This window comes from Desmodus rotundus, chromosome 6 (genome assembly GCF_022682495.2).
Source record: "Desmodus rotundus isolate HL8 chromosome 6, HLdesRot8A.1, whole genome shotgun sequence".
Classification (NCBI taxonomy): Eukaryota; Metazoa; Chordata; class Mammalia; order Chiroptera; family Phyllostomidae; genus Desmodus; species Desmodus rotundus.
The window spans coordinates 122097764-122124984 of record NC_071392.1 but is presented as its reverse complement, the minus strand read 5'-3'; the positions used below and the strand labels follow the sequence as shown (position 1 = coordinate 122124984).

Here is a 27221-nt window from a genome sequence, read left to right as displayed (position 1 = left end):
AAGAGCTTCCCAGACAAGAAAGAACTAAAAGAGTTCATTATGACGAAACCATTATTATATGAAATGTTAAAGAGACTTATTTAACAAAAAGAAGATGAAAATATGAACAACAAAATGGCAAAAAATACAAATCTATCAACAATTGAATATAAAAAACAAACTAAGCAAACAAGAAGTACAGAGACAGAATCATGGACACGGAGAGTGTTTTTTTTTGATGGTTGCCCAATGGGAGAGGGGCATGGGGGAATGGGTGAAGAGCTGAGGGGATTAAGGAGTACAAATAGGTAGTTACAGAATAGTCATGGGGCTATAAAGTACAGTATAGGAAATGGAGTAGCCAAAGAACTTACATGCATGACCCATGGACATGAACAATGGTGTGGGACTTGCCTGAGGGGAGTGGGGGTGCTGGGTGGAGGGACACAACAGGGGACAAACTAGGACAACTGTAATAGCATAATCAATAAAATATAATTAAAAGAAAAAAAGAAAAAGAAACTTGCCCAAAGCCATACTGGGACTGGGACACAGGCATTCTGATGCCAGAGCTCAAACTCTAAATCACTCTGCTCTACTACTGCTCAGTCAAGTTTGCATTTTTATGTCCAATAAAATAAACTGAGTTACCTAGCTGTTGTCCTCACAGTAGACTGCAAAAAACAAATCTAGAAGGAGAAAAAGACTTGTTATCAAAGATAATCAGCAAAAAGAAGCGACACTAAATCTTTCAAACCAAGGGACTAGTTACTGAGTGATGGATGGCTGAGAGGCCACAGAGGGAACAGGGAGGCAGCCAAGAGACTAGCAACCTTGGAATGCTAGTCTGCCTAGGCAGGAGGGATAAGGGAAGGAAGTGATGTTAATAGAGCAAGAGACCAGGGCCAAGTGGACAAGAGTAGAACAATGGCACAGCCTGCTATGGAGAAAGGAGAGATCAGCTGGGAGCAGAAGCTATGGAAGAAACACACAGCTCCTCCTAAAGATACCAAAGAAAGCAGCGAGAGGCAGGGAGCGATGCCCTTAGGTCTCCCCTGGGTCACCAAAGGGCAAGGAAGCCTGGGAAATATAGTTCCCTATAACACAGATCAAAGAACAAGTCTGTGTTTGAGCACCAGAAAGATACGGCTGCTCATCTGACAATACGGGAACACTCTGAAAATAAAAAACAAGATTAAAAGGCAGATTTGTCAAGACGTAGTTTAATGTCAAGTAGTCCGAGACACTCCAGCAGTCCCTAAGCCAACAGTAACAACAGCAGCAATGCCTTTCACGTACATGCGTCTTCACAAGGCCCATTGCTGCATTACTGCTCACTTCAGTGACTGATGTCTGCAAGGATGAGGCTACGAAGCTTCAATTATTCTCTGTTTAGTTAATCAGGGAGATATGTTTTAGGTTCTAGAGAAATTCCCATCCTAAAAGTAGTGAGTTTCTTTGCCAGAGTTTAGTAGAACTTCATAATCAAAATTTTACTCACTTAGAATAAATGGTTCCCCACCAATGTCAACTAAATAAGGTATTCATGTAGCTACGATTCTGGAAGGCCACATCTGCCATCACAAGTTTACCTGCTGTCTGACCAAGTAGGAGCCAGAACACAAATTCTTGCCCTCTTCTCAGAAGCCCTTTGCTAACGTGTCAGATGTGGCAGAAATTCTTGGAGGTAGGGAGGGAGGGGACAGATGAGAGGGAAACGCAAAAAATAGATATGTATCCCAGGATCTCCGGTCAGTGCTGGCTTCTGCTGCACACACACGGAAGCTGGAAAGATACAAAGATCAGCCTGGCCGCTGTGCAAGGATGACACCCACATTCGTGATGCCTTCCATTATTTCGCTTTCCATCTCTAATGTCCACAGGTACGATAACAAAGGCTCTGCTGAGTGGAATGACTCGACTTACCCAACTGAGGGCACTTCCTGCTTCAACCCCATCCCCAACTTTTCCTCACAAAAAAGGGGAAAAAAGGATCTCCAGTCAGCATATTCAGCAACCACTCAATGTTCTGCCCTTCCAAAGACATCAAACATCCTTTTTAAAGTTATTAACCTTATAGTTGCACCTGAAGGAATGTGATTTGTTCACATACAAAGATTGTGAATATATGTCAGGCTTTTCCGTGCCCTCACCTCAGCAAAGCTTCTTTGAAGCAATTAAAATCCAAATGGCTTGAGATAGGATCTGAGTTCAAGTTTAGCATTGCTTCTTGCTAACTCTATGGATTTAGACTGGCCAATTAACCTCTCTGGGCCTCTATTTACTCATTTCCAACATGATGCTACTAGAACTAGCTGATGTCCACAATCCTTTCAGCCCTGAAATAATTCTATAGAAAGATAACAAAAGTCCTGTGTGGAACCAGATGAACTCTCTCTCACTCAACATCCCCAGACATCTATTTGAGAGACTGCTCATCAGAATTAAAAGTACAGTCTCTAGCCACTGTATAAAAAAAAGTTTGACCTCATTCTTACTGAGTTGACTGCAATCTCACCCAGCAATTTTCAAGTTGCATTCTAGGGTAGTCTGACGGAGACCTACTCTTCTCCTTCCCTGGGTCTACACCCTCTGCCATGCAACCTTACAGTGCCCTCCAACTCTGGGACTGGCCATGTGACTTCCTTTGGCCAATGACATATTAGCAAACATGATACAAGCAAACACTTTTAAAGTGCTTGTACCATTGGGTTTACCCTCATTCTTGCTCCTTTGTCATGGCCAGCAGAAGTGCTAATCTAGTACACTTGAGAATGAGAGATATATAGCAGAACCAGTCACCCCAGTCTTCCTAGCTAAAGCCAAAAGCCAGCTGAGCCTCAGGCATGTGAGTGAACCCGACTAAGATCAGAAGGGCTATCTTCCCAAGTCACAGCTCTAACCCCAGACCCGTCAGTGAGATCAACTGAAATCAGCCAAACCCAGATCAAGATCAGCTGAACCCCTCAAAACTTGTAAGTTAAATAAGGTTTTATTTTTGCAGTGACTGAGGTTTTGTGGATGCTTGTTACGCAGCATTATTGCGGCAATAGATAAGTGGTGCACATTCCTTAGAACCTAGCCCTCAGCAAGACTACAACTACTTCCAGAACAAAAAGTCCTTGGCAGTGAAACAAGTTTGGAACATGCTGCACCTCTTAAATTTATCTTGGAGGTCCACAACACACTTTATTGCTTTTTAAGTCTCTAAGGAGTCCCACAGTAAAGAAATCTATTTAACTTTGTCTAACTCGTGTTTTCCCCAACTTCTTTTACCGAAGACCCCCAAGCATGACTCACTAATCAAACTCCCCTCCAGCCTTAGATCCCAAGTTTGGGTGAAGCCTCTATCCAATGCTCTTGCTACTTAGGCCAGGTATCTCACGGTATCTTCCAAGATAGTTCATGGGCCCTTCAAAAACAAACAAAATAAACAAAACAAAAACTTTAAAAGTACTTTGAAATCACAAAAGCTTGTATTATTTATAACCAAAGTCTAATTAGAAATAAAGGAGAATGTTCCACAAGTATCTGAGAGCTATACATAGCCTTAGTCTAATTTCATCTTTCTCAGCTCTTAAAACTTTAACAAAACCTAATGCTGACTTTGCCTTTGCCTCCTTAACATTCCTCAGAGGCTCCCACAATGCCATCTTCTTATGATGGGTGACAAGCCTTTGATGATCAGGGTCCTGAATGTTCATCCGTTTCCTCCCCTACCACTTTTTATACCCACCACAGGTATAATATCAGCCATGCTGAAGTACAGCCAGTTCCATCAAATGGGCCATGAGCTAGTGCTCTAAACTCTCCAGTGTCTGGTCCTCTTTCATGTGAACTTGAATTATGTAGCTTTGAAATAATATACTATAAAAGCATTAATATCATTTCACATTAACTGGAATCAATGTTAAAATTCTACAAAAACTATGCCCTGGCTGGTATATCTCAATGGATTGAGCGCAGGCTTGCAAACCAAAGGGTCACTGGTTCGATTCCCAGGCAGGGCACATGCCTGGATTGCAGGCCAGGTCCCCAGCAGGGGTGCACATAACCACACATTGATGTTCCTCTCCCTCTCTTTCTCCATCCCTTACCCTCTTTCTAAAAATAAATGAATAAAATCTTTAAAAAAACATTTTACAAAAACTATAGTTTCGAGGCTGGCTGTGTGGAGGGAACTCTAAACTCTCTTTAAAGAGTGGCCACAGGGTGGCGCCATATTAGTGGCTAAAGGGAAATACCCACCATATTCTGTCAGAACAATTCTTGAATTATGGGAGTTCTGAATTTGTGAGGACTTCAGAAACAACCCTCACATATGTATGTGTTCAGCCTGTTCTCTAGGCTTTAATTTTATTTGACTGCGTGGAGTTTATTCTGCCAGAAACTCCAACTCATCTCCAGACAGGAGCCCAAACACACAGAATTCTTCCAGCTAACTCCATCTGTCATGCGTGAGTTGACACAGTACTTCGTCCTGGAAACTTTCCCTGAAATCCCCCCAACCAGGTTGCAAGATCCTCCTGTGATAGAAGTGACCTATTTTAACATTTTTTCACTGTAAAATGCCTATTTTTTGGTCTCCTTTATGGGCAGGGGATCCTAGTTTATTCCATCCCAGATCCAGAGCCCAATATAACACCTGGTTCATAGCACGTGGTCAATGAAGATTAGATGGGTTTGTGGGTGGGTGAGTGGGTGGAGGGGTAGATGGGGAAGTGACCAAGCAGGATGGGCAACTGAATACAACATGACTGATTTTTGCACTATATTTTCTCCTTATCCTCTCCCCACCCAGCCCTAAGAAAAGATAGTTACAAACATTAGACAACAGTAGAAGAAAAAACACAAGAAAAAAAAAAGCCTTGATCATCATATCAGCTGGATAAGAGTGACCATCAGTTTAGAATTAATGTAGACCCACATTTTTTGAAGTGAGGGCACTTGTCAAAAATATAAAAGCCAATGAGAAAAAAAAGTAGGACACAGTAGTATCTTTCTTTTGCTAATCACAGAAAATCACAAAAATGTAGGAAGGGTTTTCTTCAGAGCTCCATGGGGTCAGATTTCCCGCTTCCCATCACAAAATTCGAGGGAGAAATATTTTTCTTCTCATTTGCTTTCACCCTGGACACCAAGTTCACTACCCTGGTTACCCCATGAGTTGTCTTCTTTAATGCAGATAGAATAAGTACAAACCTAGATAAGACATTTTAAAACCAAAAGGGCCTTGCCTCTGGTATTTTTTCTCACATGCCTTTTGAACACAGATCAAACACCCAATAGACCTCTGGCACTTTCTTCAGGCAAAACTAGGAAAGTCCATGTGACATTGATGTAAACACCCTGCCAGCTGACCCCATGCCGCAGCCTCACGGAACGTCACATGGATGACTTTTTGGCGCTGCATGTGTTCAGCCTTGCTCTCTAGGCTTTAATTTTATTTGAACTTTCTTTTCACCCCTTAGACACTATATTTGACAACAAGGGCTGTACAGTATTTTCACAAGCTAGAAAAATCTGAAACAATTTTTATGGATGGTTTCAACCCTGAAGTTAGGAAAAGGCATAATCTGCCGCTTTTTTTTCAGGTGCCGTAGTTCCCTACTTTCTGAACTCCCTAAAAAAGCCCCACCTAAAACTATAAACAAGAGCCTGGCCACTTGGGTGTGTCATCCACAAACCACATCAATGGTGGCAGCAGAGAACACTGCAGTTGGTTCTCCCAAGTCTCAACCCGAAAGAGGTGGTATCAGCCCAGATTCTTAGAGCAGCTCTGTCCTTCGGAAGCTTGTTAAACTTTCAAGAATTCATTTCTGCCTCCTACAGCCTGTTGTCCTGCACACACTCTTACAAGACATCTGCATCCTCTGGGAAGAGATCAAAGTGACACCAAATAAAACAGAGAGCAAACTTCAGGGGGGTTTCTCAAGTAAATGCTCCCGAGCAAAGAGTAATTTCTTCACTTTGTTCTCCCCTTTCTCTCACTAAGGCCCCTACAAAGCTAAATTCCTCAAACTTACTTACTTATAAAAAGCACCCATCAGGTAAGCACATCAAGACCCCTTTTTTAGAAGGGAGCCCTGGCAGCCACTTCCCGAGGCCATCGCCACCAGGACTCCCACAAGGCATAACTGAATCCACCCCGCGATTCTTGCCAGTGCCATTCCGTAATCGGCCATGAACAGTTACAGTCAGCCCCAGCTATTTCTACACCCTGCATAGTATAACCTCCTAAAACATCAGCTGAGAGTTCAGGGGCTAAATTTTTAAATAGCACTCAATTAATAATCACAGTAATAATGAAAGAACTGCCAAACTGCTACGTGAATTCGGAAACGCAAAGTGGAAGCTCGGGTAAATGAAGCAAAACGCCTCTTCCATACCATCCCCCTATCACTTATACATGTCCCAGTTACCAATGGAAATTTCTGGAACTTAAGAAAGCGAAATGTAAGATGTACTACTTCAAGTTCTATGCACTTATTCAATGCTGACTATCCCTGGCTATAGTTAAATATTACTGACAGCTGATCTCAAGGAAGTTACAATTCCACTCAAAAAGAAGGTTCTATGCAATTGGCTCATTCACTCGATAAATGATCCACTGAGTACTTGGCACTGTTCCAGGCACTGAGGATGCAAAGCAAACAAGACAGAAATCCCTGCTGTCATGGAATTTACATTCTGGAGGGGTACCCAGAAAACACCTAAGTTAGTAAACGGTCTGGATACCAGACAATAAATACTAAAGGCTGTAAAGGAAAAAAAGGCTAAAGTAGGGAAGGGCCAGGAGTGTAAGTCAGGGGGATGGCAGTGTTCAACAGGAGGTAAAGTAAGTCCTCAATTGGCAAAGATTTGAAGGAGGTCAGAGAATGAGTCCTGCAGACACTGGGAACAAGAGCTTTCCAGGCAAAGGGGAAACACACAAAGGCCCTGGGGGAGGACTGCCCAGTGTGACGAGGAGCAGCAGTTGTCCAGGGTGGCCAGCAGGAGTGCACAGGGGAGAGTAGTAATGGATGAAGTCAGAGATAAAGAGGAAGGGATGGTGCCAGGCCCTGCTGGCCCTTGTAAGAGCTTCAGCTTATGCTCTGGCCAAGATGGGAAGCCACTCTAGAAGGCTAGAAGCAGAGACATGATCTGACTTAGATTAAAAGGATCGCTTGGGCAGCTGTGGTAAGGATAGACCCAAGGTGGGCTAGGACAGAAGCAGGGAGAACAACTAGAATCCAGGATACGGATGGTGACTGGATCAGGGGCAAGGACGAAGGTAATACAGGTAATACAAAAATACAAACTGGTTAAATGTGGGATCCGTTTTGAATGTAGAACAAATAGAATTTACTGATGAAGTGAATATCAGTATTTGCAGGTAGAGTTTCTTTTTCAAATTTTCTTACTTAAAATGTCCAGTAAAGCTCCAAATTTGTGTTCATTGGTCTTATTTAATCCAACAGATTCTGATGATGTACTAATTTACATCTCCAGCTTTTATCTTCCAACAGACCCCCCGTTATCTGCCACTGCTTCTGAGATATTTCATTCCTCTGGTTCACTGAACCTTCGCACGACCGCCCATTCCCAACCTTGGTTTTGGTGACCACGGAACTAATTTTCCATTCACCCAGGCTCAGTGTCCCTCTGTTTCTTGCTTCTCCATCTTCCCCACTGTAAATCCAGACATGAAACCCCACCCATTCTTCCTCTGAACCCTATTTTGTACACTTCTCTCCCTCTCGTTTCAGCTGCCTCCCCTCAGGAGCCAACTATGACAATCTCCGAGGCGATCTCACTGGCTCCAACCTCACCATCCAAACCACCTGCCCACTACCATCAAAATAATGTCCCGGAAACACAGGTTGTCACAGGTTGTGACTCCCTCTGCTTTCAGTCATTCAGTCCTTACACCCTGGCCTCCAAGGGTCTCACCCAATGGCTTGTCATAGCTCTCCACTCCCTAAACTCTCATCCCTACCCCTCAGGCACCCAATGCCTCTGCCGTCTCTCACTTTATCTCTCACACCTGGTACTTTCCCAGCACACAATGGCCCCTATCTCTCCTTTCTGTGTGCCTTTCCTAAATCTACTCACCCACAGACACTCAGCTCAAATGCTGTCCCATCTTTTACAAACACCCCTGACTGCTCCAACCCCTCCTCAGGTCCGACTATGGCCCTCTTTGTCTGACCTTTCATTAGGACCTCCTGTCACAGGTGCACACCATTATTTCCCATGTAGATATAAACTTCAAGGTCATATACCGACTTGTATTCATTTTTTACACTCTTCATTGAGACTAGTACTCAAAACATATTTGCTGAATTAAACTATTTCAGTTAAAAAAATTGACTGAAACATACTGCTCTCCATCTTAATCGCTGAAAGTGGGGAACTGAAAAACCCTAGAATTCAAAGGATACAGAATCTTTGAATAAAACAGTCTCAGTCATTTCTTACTCTATCTTTCTGTTTCTCTTCTGCCATTTCGATTCCTCCACTAACTTTGCTTTAAGATAGTGTGCCCCAGAAGAACTGGACCAACAGTTATGGTGGGGTTATCACAGGAGGGTTATACTGACAGGCACATCATAACCAAAGCTGTAATCTAACTGACCTTTGCCTTACAGTCAAACAAGACACTGGCTTTGTCGGACAGTCAACAGGAATGGAATGGGCACTTCTAGCCCAAAGTCACAAAGTCTGACCATCACTGAGACCTCTGAGTATAGATCTGCGGCCACATGGTGGGAGAAGAAGAAAAGAAGAAGGAAGAAGGAAGAAGGAGAAGTTGTAGTTGGCTTTTACTTGGTCATTCACAGTCTCTCTCCAGGCAGGAGTTTCTGCTACATCTCAGAAGTTACCACACAGCCTCCACCAGTATGTTCTTAATGGTAAGACTTCACTGACTCACAAATCACCATTTCAGGGACCCCCCCTGAGAAATTACATCCCTGTTGTCCATAAAACAGACTCCTTTTCACTTCTCGCCCAAGATAAAATTCACTCAAGATAAAATTCTCGCCCCTTGATCCTTACTTCTTCAAGGCAACTACCTCCAATGTTTAATTCATGCAAACAAATATGTGCCGTACCCAACATGGGCCGTGCACAGCCACCGCCACCTGAAGAATGCTGGCACTTTTCTCTGCCTTCCGGAGACTACGTGGGAGACGGACAGCAATCAAGGAGCCATGCAGGTATGAAATTACAGGCGACGATTAGTGTGATGACGGAAAAGAAGATGGAATAGGGGAGACACTTAACCCAAAGGGTTCCATGCTCCCCTGCGGAAGCGATACTTGAGCTAAGATCTGAAGAGTAAGTTGTAAGTTAAATGACACACGGTGAGAGAAAAGAGAGCCTTCTTGTCACAGGGACATGGAAGGCAGAACACAGGCTGAACGGAGCCAGGGCTGCACTGCAGTAATTTAAAAAAAAAAAACAAAACAAAACGCAAAGCTGGAGAATGAGGAAGAAATGGTAAAGAAGTTAGAAGGCATAGGGTAGGCCAAATAGAGCTTTGTAGAAACTCGAAAGGAAAACAATCTCCAGCCTCAGAGGAATGGGCAGACTCTGCGTGTTCCTTCAAATGATCTTCAGTGTACTAATGTCATCTCCTCATCTGTCATTACCTCCTCTAGTCACAGTCTTTTCAGACAAGCAATCCCACCTCAACCCCTCAAAGGAAATCCTTAGTAGCACAAGAGTTGGTCCTCTCAACCACAGATGAGTGGGAGGCAAGTAACTGACAGGAGCATCTCTTAGGAGCATTTGAACTTGGAAGCATTGAGAGACACAAAGGTTACAGCCGATTAGTGATGAACACTGAACTAAAAAGTTTCCATGAATAGTGGGTCTGTGGGACATGTTGGTCATATTGAGCCACGTGAAAAACAAACACACACACAAACGAAAACCGCTGGCCTTGCGACTGCTTTGCTCAACAGAACGCAGCTGCAATGGCCACCTGGGATCTTTGAGCCCTGGCCTTGAGGGCACTGGCAACTTCACTTCTGCACATTTGTAATACTCCCTCTTCTAAACACAGTCGCGGTCTGTGAGAAACCTAATCTTGGGGAGGGGCTACAGGAAGAGAAGTGAGGTGCTTCAGCTGACATCCTAGCTGAACTCCCATACTACAGCCGGCATCACCTGCCCACCATGTGAGTCTTCCAGTTCACCTGAACCTCCAGATAACTGCAGTTCCCACCAACACCATGCGGAGCAGAACTGCCCAGGGGAGCCCAGTCAGCCCACAGCCTCCTGAGGGATGATAAATGGTGCTGGCTGCTGTTTTAAGCCAATAAGTTTTAGGGTATTTTGTTACTAAGCAAGAAATAACTAAAACAGAAATAGAGCATGATAGCAAATAAGATAAGGAAATAATAAAGCAGATATACAAAGAGAGGCAGAGGTGAGGCTCCAGGCTTAATTCTGGACACTCCCACTCTAGTTTCGTGCTTCTGCAACCCACCAGGAAACCCCACAGCTTCTCTCATACCATCCCCATTCTCCTCCTGCTAACCTCACTATCATCCTCTCTGCCAACCTCTCTGCCTTTTCTTGACAGACTTCACTGCACCTTCAGTTAGATGCTGTTGATAATACTGTTTATATCTATAATTCTTAAAATAATTATTGTAACTATTTGTTTGAACTTGACTTCCCCAGTGACATTGTGATTTCCTTAGAAGCAGTGCATTTATTATCAACTCCATGGTGCTTAGCAAAGTGCCTCAATCGCAAGGGGCCCTTGGTAAATATGTGCAGAATGAGAGCTTTCTGCGGCTATAGTGCCTTATTCTAAGCAGCCTGAAATGCCTTTCACACCAGCCTTTTCTTTTAAACTCTCAAAAAATGGATTATAGCCCATTAGAGGGATGAGAAATATAAAGAATTAAGAGGAAAAGACTTACTTATCTAAAATTAGAATACATGGGAGAAATCTCTGAAATTTCCAGATGGATGGATTTATTTCACCCTGGTGTTTCCCTGAATTACATATTATCCACCTCACAGAGTCAAATACATTATAATTAACTGCATACATGACCGTAATAAGGCAGAGCTTCTATTTTTTAATTCACTACTCACACAGAGCTATCCAGAGAGTAGACAAAAAAAAAAAAAATTACCAATTATAGCCAAAGGCACCCTACCAAAAATGTCTTCTGTTATAAGTGCCCCTTATTTTGTTAATGCTTCCTACATGCTGAGTGTCCTTAGGGCTCAAGTATAATTTATACTTCATTATCTTATATCTTCATAATGTCTCTAGCTATTTCATCTTATCCCAGTCTGTTCAGAAAGCAAACTCCTTAAAGATGGTGTCTCAGTCAGCGTCCCAGCAGGAAACAGATGGAGCACTCACAGGAGGCCTCTGGGAGAGTTTAATGAGGGATTATTTACCAGGTGTGGGCAGGGTTAAGGCAAGACGGCCAGGGAATGTGAAGCACACTCAGCTTGAAGGGGCAAAAGGACAGAAAAGGTGGCTGTGGCTATAAGACAGGCTCTCCCAACAGACTGTCCCTTCCAGGAGGGCACAGACAAGCATCAGCCTGGTGGCAAGAAGAGCCCTCGGGATAATTAGGCTATACCCTGATGGTCTTCTTCCCTCCAGCTCCTGCCAGAGCCTCCCACTGCCTGACTCCATCCAGAAGCACTGAGTGCCTAGCCTGTGGGATGAGAGCAGGCTGGAGAAAGTGAAGCATGGATCTGGAGGGGAAAACAGAATATCCCACACCGATGGTATCGGATTTGATACTTGCATTTCAGCCCTCTCACTGCCATACTACAGCACTAGACAAACAGATGGGAAGAAGAAGAGCCAAGTCACAAGGTTAGCCAGAGCCGCACTGTTGAGGAGTGCTCCATTTCCTTCTGAGCGGGCAGGCGTTGCTCCCCCCACCCCTCCCGGCACACTCAGTTCCCAGGCACACTAGGAACCGAGACTCGGTGGGCTTTTTGGCAACAAGAGCCTAGGACTAGGGGCTCCATGAGAGGCCCGCAACAGTGACAGAGTTGGTTAATAAACAGCCTGGTCCCTCACACCTCCAGTGGACTACGCTGAAGCACATTATAAACGGTCTCAAAAGACAGTGCTCCAGCAGACTGGAGCCTCAGTGGCCCAAGGTGGAAGAAAGCTGCTTGTCAGCACACCATACACCGGCTGCCTTTCCTTCTTTATCTCACTTCCCTACTGGTGTTTCCTGGGACCACCTGCCACCGTCGCTACTTGTACAATCCTTGTCTCTGACTGACTTTGGCAGAAGCCAACCTAAGACAACGCATGAATTGTAACACACACCTCAGAAAACAGACACATTGGGAAGAGCATGCGTGTGCCCACATGTGTGTGGTACAAACCCTGTCTACAGGTTTTACTGTGCACCACAGTGCACATATACTGACCGTGAAGTAACAGAATTTGACTTCTGGTCTCAGGCTTGGCTTTGAACTCACTCTGTGAACTTCAGCAAATAACAGCCTCCCCAGGCCTCAATTTCCTTATCTGTCCAATAAACTTAAAACAACCACTAGGTTTCCTGACCAGCTGTAAAGTTTGCTAAAAATTTTCAGCAGTAAAAGGGACATAAGTCATGCCCAATACTTACACTGATACAAAATGCCATTCTTTGGAGTATTTTTTAAAACTTAGATAATTCAGAAAAAGCAAAAAGTTCTTTTCTATCATCATAAAGAAAATAACCTTTCAAAACTTAGAATTTAACCTATCAACCATAGGACTATTAGATATTAGCATTTTAAATCAAATTTCCTAGATTTGATAGCATACCTATAATCAATTATGTTAAAACTCGTAAATCTTGTATAAATATTTATTGACTACCTTCTTAATCTATTATATAAAATATAACAACAAAAAATCAAGCTGGGTATTTCTTATAAATTAATACTTTAAGAGATAAATAGAGACCTGGTTTGTAGTTCTGATTCTGCCATAACCTCATGTCTCCTGGGCAAATAATTTCACTTCCTCCTTTCCCACACCCAGAAGCATCTCCAAAAGGTGGACCTTAGGCATTCCATAAGCAATGAGCCACTGACAAATTAAAGAATGGCCCTGAGCCTTAGTTTTATGAAACAGAAAAAAGGAGTGGGAAGGTTCCACTAATGTATATCATCTTGACAATCTCTTCCTACCCTAACATTCTTGCTTGAAACAAAACAGCATTCAGTCACCTAAAATTCTACAGCTCAGAACGGCTCCATTCCTCTCTAATAGCCACGGTCTCTGCTGAGAGCAGCCCTCCCACTGCACCACTCACCAACTGGGGGGCAGAAGCCACTGGACCTTGAACTTCTGTAACCTGGTTTTCAGTGCCAGACAAGCAGTGCCACAGGATGAGTGAGGCCATGTCACTAGCTCTCATATTTAAAATAATGGCAAAAATCACACCAACCACCAGTCACGAACAAGACCATTCTGACAGGCGATCAAGATCTCACCTCAGTAATATTTGGAAACATACGGCAAGCAAACAAAACACTTCCGGAAGGAGGGTGGGAGGAAGCACAGGAGAACATGGAAGGGGAAAGATGACTAAAAGGGAGCACGTTCATAACAAATGCACTGTCTGTAATAAAACGAAAAACCTGAAAGTGACAATGAGCCTCTTGGAAAGACTATTTGGGACCATGAGCCTCTTCCAATTTTGTCTCATGGGCACAAAGGATTCAAGAGTATGTGAGTACAGGAAACAGGAGAAGCAAGATGAGAACCAAGAGGAAAGTTCTAATTTTGTGTCTTTGTGGGTATATTATCTAAAACATGTTTCCTTCCAGTTTCCTCCAACATGAATCCTGGTCAGCTGCTTCTCTATGATATTTCGTCTGAGTTTCAGGGCCAAGAGGGAGGAGGAGAGAAAAAAAGTGGGGTTATACCAGGTCATTTACTAAAAAATAAGATATTAAATTATAACAATTATAAATTTGAACAATTATAAGTGCTAATTTATTATTTAAATTCAAATTGTAAAATTGTTAAGAAATACTAAATTATCAGGAAAGAAAACATTAAATTACTCTGAAAATATTAACTTGAATAACTATATTCTACCTGTCTATATGAGTGGTTCTCAAGATGAGGTGAATACCAGAATTAGCAGAGAAACTTTTAGACATTCTAAAACCCAGGGCATACCAAAATCCAATGACGTCAACATGTCTAAGGACAACCAACAACGGTTTTGAAGTTGCCAAGGTGACACCGATGTGCAGACAAATTTGGGAACCAGTCTACATGATCCCAACTTAATGTGATTGTGGTCTGAGGCAAAAGACAGTGCCTGAACCAGTCCCTTACTTCTCTAAGACCCTCCCTGCCCTGGTCCTCACAGGTGGACATCTGGGGCACAAAGCTTCACCGCCCCACTACTCACCCACCCGAAGCTGCCTCTCTACACCCTAAAACCCACCTGGAATGAAATACTGACACCTGTTAAGGGGATTAAGCAGCAAAGACACCTGTGGAAGAACCACTGGGAAGCGCAGTGACAATAAAGCCGTGTACAGCAGTGGGAATGGTGTCCGCAGTACTTTGGCAAGAATGAGTCACCTACTGGCAAAGAAAACTCACTGACAGTGAGTCATGCCTTGCACTCAACACGTGTTGCTTCAGCTCCTTTTTCACTGATCTTATTCAAATATCACTCCTTCAATCACATATTTACTAGCCACGTGGCTTGGTCCTGAGCTTGCCTAGCTTATAGGGAAAACAGATTTTTAAAAGTTACTGCAACTCAGTGTAATTAGAATGATGGAAGTAGGCACAGGCATCATGATAAAATACATGGAAAACTACCTTTGGAGAAGGGGAATTCAAACTGCAGTAACAACATAAGCAGAGCCCAGGGTTAGAAGATATGAAATAGGAAGCTTTTGGTATGGCATACGGAAAATGCATGAGAGATATAAGGTCAGAGGTCAGAGGTATGAAGTCATGAGAGCAGCAATGCCTAGGAGTTTAGGCCTTACCCTATAGAGCCAGGTTTCTCGACAGTGGCACCAATGACATTTTGTGCTAAATAATTCCTTATTGTGGGGTGTGTCTGTGCATGACAAAATGTTTAGCACCATCCTTGGCCTCTACTCATTAACTAATATAATAGCAGCACCCCACACCGCCATAGAGTCGATAATGTCTCTAGACATTACCAGACGTCCCTCAGGAGCAAAATCACCCCTCGCTGAGAACTACTGCCTTAGAGGCAGTATGCAGCTCCTCAGAGGGAAGAAACTAAGTCAGAAATTTGCCTTTTATCCCTGGCTGGTGTGGCTCAATGGATTGAGTGCTGGCCTGCAAACCAAAAGGTTACAGGTTTGATTCCTGGTTGGGGCACATGCCTGGGTTGCAGGCCAGGTCCCCAGTAGGGGGTGTATGAGAGGCAACCATGCATTGATGTTTCTCTCCCTCTCTTTCTCCCTCCCTTCCCCTCTCTCTAAAAATAAATACATAAAATCTTTTTTTTTTTTAAGAAATTTGCCTTTTAGGGAAAGGAATCTGACAGCAACGTAGAGAATGAAGTGGACTGGACGAGCACTGCATACTCTAAATCCTGTACAAGAACCCATATATCTGTGTTCATGCTTATGACCACTTCGATAAGGTTATCGGAGTCCACATTCTCAACCGGATCTAATTAACTCACTAGCCTTTCAAAGAATAATCAAGAAAAGTGTTTAATTTTAACTATCTTTACAATATGAAAACTTTTCAAAGTTGGCCTATAGGTGGTGAGATTCTGGGTGACTGCTCTTTTCTTTATACTTTTTAGCATCTCCCACAACCTGAATAAATAAAAGAGCAATTACTTCCTTAGGTATACCCTTTGTGAAAGTAAAAACACCAAATGCATGACACTCAGTTGCAAAGTGAAAGCGATGGTCCCACAATCCCTCGTACACACACAAACACACTCACTTCTGCCCCTGCCCGCTGTGTCTTTACTGACATCACGACAGGACGAAAGGCAGTAGTTTTCTATGAACCTAACACGCACAGGGCACCTTTGCAGAACATGTCCTTTTGCACATATCTTTTAAAGTAAAGCACGGTTTCAGTTATAGTATAGCTGACCACTAGAACACTTGGTGACCTGAACATTTATGATTTCTCACAGTTCACTGGATTGACTGGGCTTAGGTGGGCAGATGATTCCACCTGGCGTAGCTGCGGTCACTCAACAGGCTGCATTCAGCTGGGCGCTTTGGGGGGCTGGAACTTTCGAGATAGTTTCTCATCTTTCAGCTCTCTCTCCACATGAACACACGTTTAATATCTAGTCTAACATCCCATAGACCAAAGCAAGTTTTATAGCCATGTCAGAGTTAATGGGAAGGAGAACATACAAGGGCATAAGTGATAGTAGGCATGAGTGATGGGAGGCAGAGCTCTGGAACCACCAGGTGGATTAAGTACCAACGGATTTATTAAAAGCTAGTGATTGTAGATATGCAGCAATTAATACCAAATTAAAACTGAAGCTACCACACATACCTGCATACTTTCCTTAGGTCATCTCTTCATACAAAAGCAGAAATAATTCAATCTCATCATTTCCCAAGGAAAAAGACATTTCATAGAAAAATCCTATTTTCCCCCTAAAGGACAGAAACACCAATAAGGGAAGAGTCCCTCATTAAAGTGAGATATTACCCTTTAGATAAATTTGAAGATTTCATAATTAAAACACACTAACTGGATTAAAACAAAATGGTGCAAATCTGCGAATTCCCTTATCCCCAGTTTTCTTCTTAAAAAAAACGGATCTCTTTTGAAAAACTAAGTAGAATCTTAACAAATTGCACTTTTCATTTTCCTGCACTGAAGACTAAAGAAAATCATACATCAATCGTCTTATATAAACATTCTAATGTGTTTGCTTAAACTAGTAGCAGTTCACTTCAAGACTGTCTTAATACACAATGTTTATTATTTTACTTTTTTTTTGCACATATGCATTATGAAAACACATTTTTCAGAGGAGAAAAGCATCTCCATTATGATAACCTCTAGTTTGGGTTCCCTCTGAGGCACGCACATCTCAGCCACATGAAAGCAGTTTAAACAGCCCCAAAGTGACAGGGATGCCCGGAAAACCCTGGGTGTCCATTCCAAAGGGTTTATCTCATGGGTGGCTGTGCTGCTTTCCAACTGGCCTACCTTCAGATAGGGCCAAGAAGGAATTCCATCCTGGTTTCAATCTCATAGATGAAAGATGCCCAGACCAGGGTGAACTAAGCCTGGAATGAACTCCTAAATGAAACTATTGTTGTTGAAACAACAGGGAGTTTATAAAAGATTAATTTGAGCCACTCAATATTAAGAAAAGTCAGAAGACACAAAACTAGCAAAAAATTTATTTAACAAGAATTACAAATAAAAAGCATGTATAGGCCTTTTTTAAATAGTTCTAATTGATTTTATTTTCTTTGTGGAGCTCATGCAAGAACAGCACCTAGAATTGTGTCAGGCTCAATAAAATTTTGTCAAATGAATAAAATACAATCAATGAAACAGAGGAAAATGGCCTTGGAAATCTAGCTCAGTGGTTTCCTATGTTCTCGGTAAAACTGACAGGCAATCCAGGGGAGGCAAGGGACTGACTGACTACTACTGTATATGTGGGCTTTCACATGAGTAGAAGCTACTCTAATGCTTAAAAGAAAATCTGCTACTATTGATCTATTCCAACATCCCTGTTGTGTGTGTGTGTGTGAGAGAGAGAGAGAGAGAGAAAGTGAAACTCAACCAAGGTCAGATACAAAGAGGGGCAGTGCCACAACTAGACCTTGGGTCCAGAGAGGAATATTAGCATACACTGTCCGTCCTCATTTTTTGCAAATTCACCTGCTCACCAAAATGTATTTGTAACTGCAAAATCAATAAGGTGGCACTTGGGCAGTATTTGGCAAACACACATGGAGAGGCTGAAAATTTGAGCCACGTATGCACACATTCCCAGCTGAGGCTGAACAAGATTTTGCTTTGTGTTTTTGCTTCAGCTCTTATACCATAAAAGAGTGCTCTTTTCATTGCTTTTCACAATTTCGTGCTTGTTGGTGACCTCACTGTTTAAAATGCCCCCCGCCCAAGGACAATGCTGAAGTGCTGTCTACTGCTTCTAAGCACAAGAAGGCTGTGACATGCCTGACGGAGAAAACCCATGTCAGATAAGCTTCTTTCAGGCATGAGCTGCAGTGCTGTTGGCGTGAGTTCAGTGTTAAGAATACATATTAAATAACATACTACTTTAAAACAGAAACACACATAATGCAAAGTTATATACTGATCAGTTGATGAAAATGTTGTGACCAGCAATGGCTCAGTATTCTCTAATTCAGTGTTCACAGACACCATGTAGAACGTAATCACTATGAACAACAACTGTGTACCAACTGTACACAATTTACGCTTTTTGGTTTGTTGTTATTGAGGGTCTTGAAAAATGGCCACCAGCACTCTTGGACCAGACACCAGTAAAGTATCTTAGATAAAAGTGCCTCCCATACCCCTGAACATCTTGGTTTTTCTCAAAGCCAATGACATGAGCTTTACCAATTACACTGGGATCTCAGCACTTTTCATTTATGTGCAAGTCTTTTAGTGTTATGGGATTGTTACTAAACTTGATAGTCACAAAATCAGCAAAGGAAGCATCCTAGAAGTCATCTACTGCAAGGATTAATTGCCTGAGTTTCATGGACCACCAAAGAGGTCTACAGATATAGTCAGAGGTCATCCATGAATTTGGATAAGAAAAATAATTACAGGATTATTTTCACTAACCTCAAATTAAAGTGTCCCATTTCCTCCAATAAAAATATAAATCATAAAGCACCATAGTATTAATAGCACCTGCGACTTGGTTTTCAATGGAAATTCTAGGTAGTTTCGTATCATATTAGAATTATTCAAGGTATTATAAAATATCGTTTGTGAGCATCAAAAATTCCAAATTACAAGCTATGTCATTTATGTGTTAAAAGATGTCCATATATTATCATTTCACAAATTTATTTACTATTTTTATATGTGCATTTCGATATAATGGTTTCTTTCGTAGTCCTGTGTATTGCGCTTTATGCATTAAAAAAGTCACTTAGAGAAGGGGTTCACAGGCTTCAGCAGATCGTCAGAGGGTCTGTAAGAACCCCAAAGTACTGCTCTCATCCCACTAACAAAGAAACACAGCCCAGAGAAGGAAAACAGCTGTGAGGTCCCACCACCGATTAGAAGCAAATGCAGGCCTGAAGTCCCACAATACCCACCATGGGCCTCTGTATGCCACACAGAGCAGCTGAACTATTAAATCACAAAGACAGGAGTGCCTCATCCTCCAAAGCTTGGCCAATGGGTAAGTAGCCTAGATTAAATAGCATCAATATGAGGGAAGACAGAAGCACGTATCCCTGGGTTGGGGTAGAGGGTATGATGAGGGCTTTATAATGCACACGTGGGTTCTTCATAGCCTCCCCAAGATTGAGATCCCACCCCTTGGGGAATCACAGTTGCCCCACTCCCCGTGCAGGGCAGTCACCAAGGTGAAGGGCCAGTGTCTCCGATGGGGCTATGTGTCACTCAGTGATGTTGGTACAGAACAGAGATGCAGAATCACACTTTCCTCCACCAGCTGCATAGCCCATCAAGCATCCCACACACCAACCATAGCCAATTAACTGCTGTACACCCCAAGCATGCTAAGCGTTTTCCGGCCTCCTAACACTGTCCCCCCCTTGCTTATAATGGCCCTCCACCTTCTCTCCCTGGCAAACCCCTTCTCATCTGTCAATGACACATCATCTTCTTCCTTTATTTTTCCATATTATTTTTGCCATATTATCCTTGTCTCAATACTAGATTATAAGCTTTATGAAGACGGGAAAGGGAAGATCATTGAACAGAGGAAAGGAGGTTGAGCATGTACCATGTACAGACAAGATAAATAACGACAGTAAGATGAATGGTTATTGAGCATGTAATATGTACCATGCACTGTCCTAAGCAATTTACATATATCATCTCATTTGATCTTCCAAACAGCTGGTAAGTAACATTATAACCCTAATTTCACAGATGAGGAAACTGAGACACAGTGAGGCTAAATGAATTGCCCCAAATCACAAAGACAGGAAGTGGTAAATCTGGGATCTAAACACAGGCACTCTGTATTTAGGCTATGGATGCCTTTAACCACCGACTGCACTGCAAGGAATCCATCTCATCCCTTCAATCAAAAGGTAGGAAGTGACAGGTCACAGAGATTAGGTGATATCTTATTAGTGAGGACCAAAGTACAATTACAGTTCAGAGCTGAATTTCCAGACTCTAGGTTTGGTTAGATTTTAGTTTGGTGGGAGAGGAAAAGGAAGATTCACAGCTCAGTTAATCAACTGACTGATAAATCAAATGAATGGTCAATAGACCAATAGAAAGATTAATAGATAAAAAGTACTGATCATTCTCAGGCATCTCTGCACAAAGTAAATCTAGCTCACAGTAGGAAATTAATTATTGCTCCTTGAGCCATAAAAAAAAATGTCAACACATGCAATTAATACCACCCCTGATTGTCCTATAATTTAATGTAATTTCACACAGTGCTGTTAGGTACTGGCCAGGAGGCCCTCAGTTGAAGTATGGGCAAGAGGCTTAGGAATGGTACCCTCTCTTCCCAGGAAGCCATCAGAGATTCTTTTCACAATAGAATTAACTTCCTTTTCTCAGTCGAAATGAGCCCATATATACGAAGTCTGTCCAGAAGGTATCCAGCCATGTGATATGAAAAATGGAAACATTTATTGAAGAAGATATAAGATACAAGAAACACTGTACACAGGACAATGATGCCTTAGTCCCCTTCAAAGGAGACACTTTGAGACCTCACACAGTTCCCCCAGTCACCGTCAGCTGCCCTGTTCTATTTTCCTGAATCTCACCAATGGTCTGAAATCTCTTCCCTTTCAAAGGTGATTTTAGTTTTGGGAAAAGCCAGAAGTAGCAGGAAGCCAAATCTGGGCTTTTGGGGGGCTGAATCACCTGGGTGATTTGATGTTTCACCAAAAAACTCTGCACAAGGCATGATGCATAAGCAGACGCATTGTTGTGATGCAGCTGCCCATCACCAGTTGCCCATAGCTGCGGCCTTCTGAACCATCCACATAATTTCTGCAGAGGAATGGTCAAGCTTAACGTAAAATCTGATGCAGATTTGTTGCTGTACTCGCTCAGTCATTTCAAATGCTACAGTCTCACAGTACTCACGCTCACTCGATGATGTCTACTATCCCCACTGACTAGTACAGTCCTCATTGTTCACATAAGTGCATTCCAGTCCATTGTCCTTGGCTGCCAGGTTACATCGATGTAGCACAAAACATTCTCGTTATATTAACAATGGCTGGAATTTTTCCAGACAGATACATATTACATATATTTTAATCCTCACCTGATGATATGTTTATTGATTTTAGAGAGAGAAGAAAAGGGGAGAGAGAAACATCGATGTGAAAGAAAAACATTGATCAGATGCCTCCCATATGCACCCCGACCAAGGATCGAACCCACAACCTGACAGGGAATCGAACCCACAACACTTTGGTACACGGGGCGATGCTCCAACCAACTGAGTCACCCAACAATGCAGCCCTCCTATATTTTGAATACAATGATCTGTGTTAATACAGAGAAACAAGAACTAAATTCTCCTTGCCTGGACTTTATATTAATTCCTTACTGACCTGATTCACTTCAATTTACCCTACTAAGGAAAAGATTATTTCTTTCCAAATAGTTGCCATTGTACAAAGGCAACAAGAAAATTTCCAGCCTCCTACATGAGAAGTCAGATAAGTTTGCTCCTGACCTAGGGAACTAACTACCATGTGCAAACATCATTCATGGGTTACACGGGAAAACATCTGCTGTGATACTCTTTCAGCAACTTTAGGAAAGAAACACTTGCAGCGATGTTACCCTCTCCTTTCTGTAGTCTCCTTTTTCCAAAACTGTTTTCTCCTTTGAAAGTTATTCATTTGCTATAGACTGGCTAAAGGACACATCAATTAAAGTAATTTATCTTTTAAATTCAAAGGGGAGGATGTAAGCAAACATTCTCAAGTAGGCGTGCATCTCCCTCCCACCACATGCACTGCACTGTTACACAGATTAGGTTCAAGACCCACCAAGGGCACTGCATTGTTAGTTTGAGGTGGGTGCTAGTTAGCTGCAGTTTTCACCAATGCACACATCTTCCCTCTGTCATTCCAAGTCTAGGACTCGCTCTCAGTGGTTTCACGGTGAGCTGCCTTACGTAAGGTTGGCATGTAAATCGTCTATCTAGGTACCACATTAACAACTCCCAAAGACCAACCAAAGCTCGCACCTCGCTAGAAGCCAGGCTCCCAACAACACTGGTACAGCTCTGACTCACACCCTGGCTGCACTTCCATCTGGAGCAGTGACTCTGGTACAAGCAACTTAACCTGTTTCCAAGTTTGTTGCTAAATACGTATTGTATATGAAAAATACACGACCCAAAGAATGTCAAAATAAGCCCAAACTAGATATAACCAAGAAGAACCCCAGAGGCCAAACATGGCAGCAGAAGTAAGAAATTGGCATCTACATACATATATACACATGTGTATATATGTGTATACACACACACACATAAAATGACTATCTCAACCAACACAAAATCTACTTGCTTATAGAACTGTTTCCCTTCTTTCTTTAGCATCTAGCTCCATGAATGGTAAATAAATTACAGTATGCTGTTAAGATAGTAAGGAGGCTAAAAGAGAGCTTCAAACATATATTTTATGTTTAAAATGTTACAGCAATATGGGAGGAGGAGGGCAAAGGGGGTGGGGAAATTGGGACAGTATTAATAGAATAAGAATCTTAAAAAACCTTTCAAAAATATTATAGCATTAAAGTTCACACGCTGATGTGAACAGAGTCCGTTTTCTTCTTGAACACCTGGCTGGATGGGTGGAGGGCAGCTGCACACACTAAGAACCCACCTCTAATACCCAAATCTCAGTGCCGCTCTCCAAGAACAGAATGTCTCTAGGTGGAAGTAGGTATTCACAGGGGGCCTTCTCAAAGCTCTTTAGTTCGGGCTCCCCCTGAGGCATTCCCTAAATGAGGCAGGGAAGCCAGTGCAGAGTGTGACATCCAGCAAGTTATCATCATGGGCCACTAGGGTGTGAGTGCACTGAGGAACCCTGGGATATGGTGAAGACACACCTCTCCAGTTATCACACCCAGGAGGCAAGGGAGCCGGGGCACTTGTATACTGGCTCCCACCTCAGTAAGGACAGGAGGGGGACACTGACTTCACAGCCCATATGTGGGCAGAGCAGGCGGGCAGGAAAAGCCCTCACTCAGGCAGGAGACACAGATGCATGCGGCTGGAAGCTGGGCAAAAAAAAAAAAAGAATGATAAGAGCCAAAGCAGACACTTGAAGAGATACTGCACATCTATGTTCACAGCAGCATCATTCACAATTGCTAAAAGGTAGAGGTCAGCCAAGTGTCCATCGATGGATAAATTGATAAGCAAAATATAATATATACTCAGAATGGGATATTACTCAGCCTTAAAAAGGAAGGAAATTCTGGCACATTCTATAACATGAATGAACCTTGGGGACACTATGTTACGTGAAATAAGCCAGTCACAAGAGGACAAATGTCATCTGGTTCCATTTGTATGAGGAACCCGGAGTAGTCAATTTCACAGAGACAGAAAAGAGAATGATGTTTGTCAGGGGACTAAGCGGAAGGAGGAATGAAAAGTCATCATTTAATGGGTTTAGCGTTTCAGTGTTGCAAATGTAAAACTGTGGACATGGATGACGGAGATGGTTGCACAACAATGCAGATATACTTAATGCCACTGAACCACGCATTAAAAAAGGACTGGGGGTTGCCAGAGGGGAGAGTGGTTGGGGGGCTGGGTGAAAGACGAGCGGGGACTGAGAAGTACAAACTTGGTGTTACAGGATAGTCATGGGAATGTAAAGTACAGCCTAGAGAATAAAGTCAATATTGTAATAACTAAGTACGCTCCAGGTGGGTACTTGAAATTATCTGAGAGAACACTTAGTAAAGTATATGATTGTTTAACCACACCTGAAATCAATACAATATTGAAAGCACACTGTAATTAAAAATAAAAAACACACACATTGTTAAATGGCTAATTTTATGTGTATTTTACCACACTTTTGCAAAGCATGATATGGGCTGGACACCTAAAGAGTTTACTCTAATAACCCCCTCGAAGACCTACCTCAAGATCTTCAAAGAGATCAGGTGAAGTGAAAAACACTCAAGGACAACCACCGATAGAAACTTAAGGAAGGGGACTATTCTGGTTAAAACATCCATGTATTCCCCCTTTATTCTAATTGTAAGACAGATATATGATCACAGACGAAAACTTAGAAGATACACGAAAGCAAAAAGAAGAAACTCTTAAGTCATCTGTTATCTTACTGCAGGGGGTGGCTCTCGGGATGAGTGGCATGGAGCTCGAGGTGCAGAAAGCACGGGTCTGAACATCCAACAGCTCCCAACCTCAGCGGCCTGCAGGCTTGTGCAGCCGGCAGAGCTAGGCCGCTGGCCCCTCTGGATCACACTCTCCCCACAGGTAAACAGCAGACCTGCGCTAGCATCTCTGAACACGTTGTTACTCCAAGCATGGTCAGAGGACCAGCAGCGTCAGCATTTCCTGGGAGCTTTCTTTTAGAAATGCAGAGTCCTAGGCCCCACCCTGGGCTTGCTGAATCAGAATCTGTATGTTCACCTGAATGCTGACACGGCCTTCCTACTTGTGACTATGGTTTCTGAAAAGGGGTAGAGCTGCTAAACCTCGAGTACCTTTGTGTTACAATGCCCACATTCTCCCACAGAAAACAATTCCCCTCTCGAGCTGGAAAATGAGGTCACCCAGGACCTGGCACGAAGCAGGTGCTATGTAGGGGTGTGCCAATATTGTCAGCATTACATGGAATGAAGGTGACAGCAACTGAGAAAATTTTCTTCTGAGAAAACAAATTTTATTTTATTTTTCTGGAATAGAAAAATCTATCCTAAGGCAAGCTTAAAAGAATAAAATGGTTTTCTCCCAAGACTGAATGCTTCTTTTGTAATACATTTCAATATTCTTACTTTTTCAGGCCTTATAAAACAAGCAAATGAAACAACATGTTGAAACTTGCATTGACCTTCCTGCATTTCCAAGACTGCTTGCTGGTTTGCTCTGCGTAACGTCTTTTTCCTTCATTTCACACCAGCTTTGCAAGCAACAAATAGGACTTTGTTTGCTCAGGCAGTGATGTGATTATAAGTGCATTAGCCCTCTCACCTACAATAAGAATCTGATTTCAGAAACAAAAAATAAAATTCACCATAAAAGTAATGTGCTATCACAGCACGGAGTTCTTTAAATTTGGGGACTACCACCTACTTGAAACTTTGAAAATACAGAGGAAAGAGAGAAAGGGTACAGGGTGCGGAGAAAGGTAAACAAACTGAGCTATGAATTAGCCACATGACATTTTTAATCTGACTGGCACATATCAAGAAGCTTCAACACATGATTATTCTCTGATCCAGTAATTCTGCTTCTAGGGATTTACCCTCAGGATCTGCAAAAATGCGCATCTTCAGTTCATAATATTCCTCACAGCCTTACTTCTAATGGCAATTTTTTAACAGAGAAAAAAAGAACTTATAATACTGAACCAGTTAAATAAACCTCACTCACAAATATAAAAGTAGGGTATGCCAAACACAGAATAATGTTATTTTATAAATGTTTAATGATACAGAAAATGTTTGTGCAAGTCATGGAAAGAGTGTATGTAGTACAACCCCCTACTCTCTTTGCCTTCACACAAACACAAAGCAGACCCTCTTCGTCCTCTCTCTCAATTTTTTTTGCAGTGCTCACCACCACCAACTATATAGTGACACGGTTGCAGTCAGTCTCCCCAGTAAAACAAAGTAAACTTGAGGAAAAAGGGGGATTGCTCCATTCACCTCCACGTTCCAATGCCTCACTGTACTTGCTGCATAGGAAATAAACAATGAATATGACCTGAGAAATAAGTGAGGGACTGAATGTAAGTGAGGGACGTGAGCTTATGTGTACAGAAATAGATACAAAACACTGGAAGGTATTCCCACAATTATGAATAGCGGTTATGGCTGGGTAGTAAAACTACACATGCTTTTATTTTTTCTTTTTGCTGCTCCATAGGTTCTATACCATAAACAACTTCTAAAAAGAATAAAAGATATAACCACTTTCACACACACATGTGTGCGTGTATATGTATGTGTGTATTTCAAACATATGCTTGGTTATCTAATAAGAATATCTGTTACTCTCCAAACTGCTAAGTTAGACAATGGAAAACATAAAAAACTATTTGACTCTCCACTTCAAGTGAATAAAATAAAATATGGAACAAGTGGTTTAAAAAAAACAACACAATGATTCCATTTTGCTTCTTGTCACACATAGTTTCATTAAGTCACATACTAAGCACATAAATTCAGACAGAATAATCCTTAACTGTTCCTTATTACATGAAAAATAAGTTTTTTCATTTTACAAATTATATGTTGTATTTTGCAATTATGGTGAAAAACAACAGTTTCATAGGTATCCAAATAGGTGTCCTATTGTTTTATTTTTATTAGATGAAACCAGCAATGGCTCCAGAAGACAACAAAACTGGATCGCAGTGTTCTCACTGGTCTGAAAGCAGAATGGGCATCAAGAGAGAACACCTGGAGACGGTATCAAATCAAGAGCATCAGGCCATTCAGACAGCCAGCCTCCCGTGAAATAAATTAATGGGGCGGCCTTAACATTAGAAAACATTGATTCAAGGATGTAAGGTATTTCCTGGGCAATCTTCAATGGTGCTACTTTACATTCCTATAAGGAATATAAAACCTCATAATTAATAAACCTAAACATCCATTGAGTATATACAAGATATTGTCAATAACAAAGATGACATTTTTCAATTAACACAGCAAAATGAAGTCCATGTAAACAAGTGACACATGCAAATAAAGGCTGCTCTGTGAAACAGGATGTTATTTAACGCTGTTCTTCAGAAGCAGGATCAGCACTACCAACTCCTGGGGAAGCGCTAAGGAAGTTTATGAAGTGTTCGTGACACAAGCC

General features: G+C 42.1%; 1 protein-coding gene and 1 non-coding gene across 18 annotated transcripts in view; one reads left to right on the top strand and one right to left on the bottom strand.

The window, feature by feature from the left end:
* PLCB4 (phospholipase C beta 4) overlaps nucleotides 1-27221 on the bottom strand; it is a 397020-nt gene that overhangs the window by 316882 nt on the left and 52917 nt on the right. The gene's annotated exons all lie outside the window — the stretch shown is intronic.
* LOC112304294 (U6 spliceosomal RNA) lies at nucleotides 1735-1838 on the top strand. Its single transcript, XR_002974737.2, has one exon. It is a non-coding gene; the product is annotated as a U6 spliceosomal RNA (small nuclear RNA).